Below are 5398 nucleotides of genomic sequence, written 5' to 3' on the forward strand. Positions count from 1 at the left end.
CCCTCACCAAACCTGGCTGGCAGGTTCAGAACAACTATGTAATCACTTTTTAGCCATTGTACGTATGTATGTAAGTATGTATTTATGCAAATCATATATAGCAATGAATGCTGGACTTGTACAAATGTATCGTTGTGACGATGTAAAAGTGGTTAATGATGATAATTGGAATTATATAAATGCATAATTAAAATGAGTACGCATTTGCTAAGAATAGGAGCTTAAAACATGTTCAGCCCAGATTATTTTTTGACCAGCTCAGTTTAAATGACCAACTCTTCATAAAGAACATTTCATGCGGAACACATGCGGATAGGGATCGTCATATATTACGTCATCATTTTCGTGGGTGGGTGGTTCAGGTCTTCTTATCTTCCCCATGTTAAAACTCCCTGTCTATTAAAATGAGTGAAAATTGAGCGAAATAGGGTATATTTTTCGCAGTAGGGTATATTTTCTGCCTCTTACAAATTTTTACCAAGCGAAAACTTTAGCGGAATTTAAGCACGATAACATTTCGCACAAACACTCATCATGAATACTAACAATGCGATGGTGTGAAGTGTAACCCTCTGATTTCGTTGAAATTTTAAAATTATGTGGTCCATGTCAATACAACCAACGTTTCTCAAGGCAGTTTGTGCGATGGCCAGAATTTGGCAAAATATTTGAATTCAAAGTTGAAAAATGTGCAATTTTTAGCACGGGGAGAGAATGGGAGTTGAGTTTGCTTCCTCCGCCAGGTAAAAATCGCTCGTTTTTTTAACTTTGACCTCAAATATTTTGCCAAATTCTGACCATCGCACAAAATGCCTGCAGAAACGCTGGTTGTATTGACATGGACCACATAATTTCAAAATTTCAACCAAATCGGAGGGTTACACTTTACACCATCGCATTGTAAGCTTTAGTCACTAAAAAGCTAGTTTGTGATGTGGTCATTGTATCAACCACTATAACTATCATTTTGATTAATAGAAAACCTCTGTTTAAGCTATAACAAAGGTCCATAAATTATGCACAATATTTCATCAACCAAATGAATATTCGACACGAGATGTGAATTCCAGTATCATTTGATTGAATGAAAAAATTTTCCACTTAAATAAATTGCCTTGAGGTTTTCAATCGTGTTACGATTGTCAAATAGGAATCCACAAGAAAAAACTCACTTTATTAAAATATATCAAAATCTAACCAAAAATTAAAATGTACACTTCAACTCCAAGAGGTTTAAAAACGATCTATGTATTCCTGTTTTTGCAAATATTTAGAACCGTGCAATGTAAAACTGCAGAGTACGCTAGCATCCCATACCTTCTTGCTAGGTCAGAATATTGCCAAGTTCAGATTATTTACGACAAAATCGGTGATGACGTGCTTCAACCCGTTTGTTCATCTAATTTCCACCCACTAACGTTAATTCAGGTCAAGAATATCATGCCTAGAACACCTTTCACTTTATTAAAAATCCGAAGTTCAAAGTGCAAAATTAGTTTTGTTATTTATAAGTATTACTTTCCTGGAAATGTAACTCTACGACAGCCATGGAATTCGCTCTGGATGAGTATAGCGACCAATTATTTCAAGCAATCTAAATCTGACTACTTTTCTCACCAAAATGTGTACACAATTCTGGTATCCGCAATACAAAAATCAAAATTGAACAAAATCTTTGAGTATCCACGAATAAGCTCGCTAGCAACTGATCCGCTATTAGATAACTTTGGGATTTTATTACTTGCTCGAAATCGAACCTTCAACCTGTGCGTTCAACGTGTCGGCACGTGGTCCGAGAAAATATCTACGATGGAATGCAAACAATCAGAAAATGGAAATATTGTGACACTTTTCGAAAATTTACTCTCCTCTCCTATCCTCTGGAAATTGGATTCACTTAGCGATATTGGAATTGAGGGTGGGCAGCACGTGGATTTTAGCAAACTAACTTTCCACTCGAACCCTTTCAATCGAAAATTCTTGTTTATCAGCATATTTTGCAAGCAGTGTTCCGTCAAGCCAACGCAAGTCTGTATTATCATCTTTACGCATTGTATTATAGAGATGGCGCACGGGTAGGGCTGTCCCTCATGGATCAGCCTATTCAAGACTTGCACACCAAAAGATCAGTCATATTTACATTTCAAGGCTACCAGTTTCTAACTTGCTATTCGGATACGTATATTTCGTTTAAATTCTATTTAGCCCCCTTCCAACGTGCGGTATGGGTAATATTTTTTGCCTCCCTTGTTATTGTTTCAGTCGTCTTCAGTTTGTACAAAAAGTTTATCAACATTAGTTCCTACGAAGCCTTTTGTCCCTGGTCATTTGTTTTGGCAAATATTTTCGAAGAGGCTGGGTAAGTCCCTGTGCAGCTTGAGAAGCAACAATTTTTCCGGATAGTTGCTGGGAGTTGGATTCTTATGTCGGTAATACTAGCAAATTGCTACAATGGACTAATGATCTCTAGTTTGAATTCCCCACTTCCGAAGACTAATATACCAGAAACTTTTCAAGATTTGGTATGTCAAGATGCACAAATTATTAAATCGTATAAAGACGGAACAAACTTAACCGATTGGGTTGTTACGATGAAAGAAAAATTGTTTGACAATTTTTTAATCCCAAAACACTCCGCGACATGCTACAGAATATTGTCTCCTGGCTGGGAGAATCAAAATTTAATGACCCACACGTATATAAAAACATTGACCCATGTCCAATTGATATCGAAAGATTTTCGAATGATGAATTATATTTCCGTTGATACTATCGTAATCTTGCTCCTGAATAATGCATATTCATTTGTTTTCCCAATCATGTATAGCTACTCTCTAGAAATAAATAAAACTGCAATTAATGATGAAATTGTACGATGTGGAAAATCCGTCCTCATTTCAAAAGCGGTTGAGATGGGACTTAAGTTTGATGAAATGTCTAGAAAATATTTTTGGAGAAAATTTTACAAGGGAAAAGATATCTTGAATTATGTCTTGGTGGGGTGGACATTTGCTGGCGAGGGTAATTCAAAAGTGCCGCAATATTTTCAGTCACTGTATGAATCAGGGATTCAGGGGCGTCTAGATTTAGAAGTTGCGATGAGAAAACATTCGCGTCATTCGGAGTACACGATACTCAAACTTGAAGATGATCCGGTACGATTGGGTGGAACAATTATGACTCTGTTTATGTTATGTGGGATCTTGATTAGTGCGACTATGTTGGTTGGTTAATCATTGAATCACGCAAAATTTTGTACTTGAGAGTTATGGAGATTACTTTCAAAATTAACCATACTGTTAGAACAGTTGTAAAAACCAAGCTATCACCTACCCGGAGTATAGTGTCTTTACGAATATTTAATTGTGCCTTGCTCGTTGGAATTAAAGAAAGTGACTGAGTGAATTATACGATTATTTTATCTACTTAAACTAGATTTTATTTAAATCAATTAAACGATGGTCAACACAATTCAGAGCTCTGCAACAACACGAGTTGATTGATGACTTACTTTAATTATAAATTGATCGTGCAGCAAAAAAGAACTAACAATTCTAAACTTGATTGTCTACCACGACGACTAAATTCCAAAATGTCTGACTCTGACAACGACTAAAACTCGACTGTGTGGACTTTTTCCACCTTACTTACTTACTACGACTTAACAAAGAGAGACGCGCACCCAAAAATCCCACCCCCGTCGTCTCCATGGCAACCACCACCACGACAGGGGGCAATTGTAGACGCGTAATCAATAAATTTCATACATAAACTTATTTTATATTTAACAACAGTTGTTTACAATTTGTTACGTAAAGCTCGTTAGGGAATGCTATGACGGAATTGTGAATAATAAATGATGACGCATTGAGATCGACTGGGACGCATTTTGTGGAATTATTCTTAATCAAGCATACTGATAAGTCTGTAGGTCCTTTTTATGCTTTCATTCTGTTCTTTAATAAAATAGCTTACATGAGTTGCATGTTTTCCAATTTAATGAAGTTTTTGGCGTAATAATTTGATTTTTTTAATTTTATGTTTAGTTCGAATTTTTATTCCGGTAAATACGAAATGTTGAATTACACATTTTTCTTCAATGGGGCCATTAAACATTGAGAAACACCATGTGATTTTTAATCTGTTGTGGATTTTTTGATGAGTCGTTAAACATTGTGTAGCTTGAAAAAAGGTTCCATTATGAGTGGTAAATTTAGCACTACTGCGAGTCGTTATATCGGTATTGTCATGTAAGTAATAAACACAGATTACCTTGATTCACCACGTTTTGAACGGTGAAAATGTTAACTATTAATTATTACTTTCAGATCAAGCATCTGAAAGCATATTGCGTAACAATAATAATATTTACTAATAATGACTAATAAACAACTCATGCCGGACAAGTGAGAAAGTCCTTTTGACAGCAAAACCTTATCCGAGAAACGAAACCTGCATACAGCTAATTAAGTATGTATTTAGGCCAAGTTCGGATTGTATGAACACCAGAAATGTTTCCATTCTGAGTGCAATAAGTTCATATTTTGTTAATTCGATACTTTCCATTTCGCTGCACGAATCAGAACACATGCTGCAAATTATGCATGTACATCGCGTGCTGGTAGGAACCTTTAAATATGTGCAAACTTTTCCTGCAAAAACCTCACGTTTTATAAACTCTTGTTACTATCTCCCATATTTATCTGCAGTATGCCATTACCGTAAATCCATTTAGTACAATTACCCTTAAAAGTGGATTGACATGGATGGATGACTTTAGGTATTACGCAATTTAAAAGGTCCTTGATGTGCAATGCAGTTAATTACGTAATTGCTGCCATTTCACCAAATAAGGAAATGGGATACTAGTAAAAAGTAACAAATTGCAGGTTTTTAGTGCATGTCGCGTGCTAAGTGGGGCTGAGAATACGGTGCAATTGCATGCGTGAAACTTCGGAATGTACACGTATAACCTTGTTTCATCGATTAAAAAATTTGAGTAAGCCGATTTTCATGCGAACACCAAACAGGGTTCGATTTGTTTAACTATTTTGCATTTTTTTGGTCTGCACTGCAAGAAATTGCGCGAAATAAGCGCCACTTTTAGCGGGTCGCCCTTTTTATGTAGTATTTACCCTTACTCATTTTCGCATAGTAGAGGACATCTCTTTCTTAGATTTCTAAAGGTCACGTGTTGGAGAAATTCATATGCACGAAATTATGTGTGCAAAAAAAACAATTCTTTCTGCAGAAATTTTTTGCAGGTGTTTTTTTACGCGAAGCACTGATCTCAAACATACAAAGTGGAAAACGGACCATAATTTTAGTTCCAGTCCATCGCAGTTATTTTTACTTTTATTTTGTCCCATTAACCGTGAACTTGATCGACTTTCTAAAC

This window comes from Folsomia candida, unplaced genomic scaffold (assembly GCF_002217175.1).
Source record: "Folsomia candida strain VU population unplaced genomic scaffold, ASM221717v1 Fcan01_Sc010, whole genome shotgun sequence".
NCBI classification, from domain to species: Eukaryota; Metazoa; Arthropoda; class Collembola; order Entomobryomorpha; family Isotomidae; genus Folsomia; species Folsomia candida.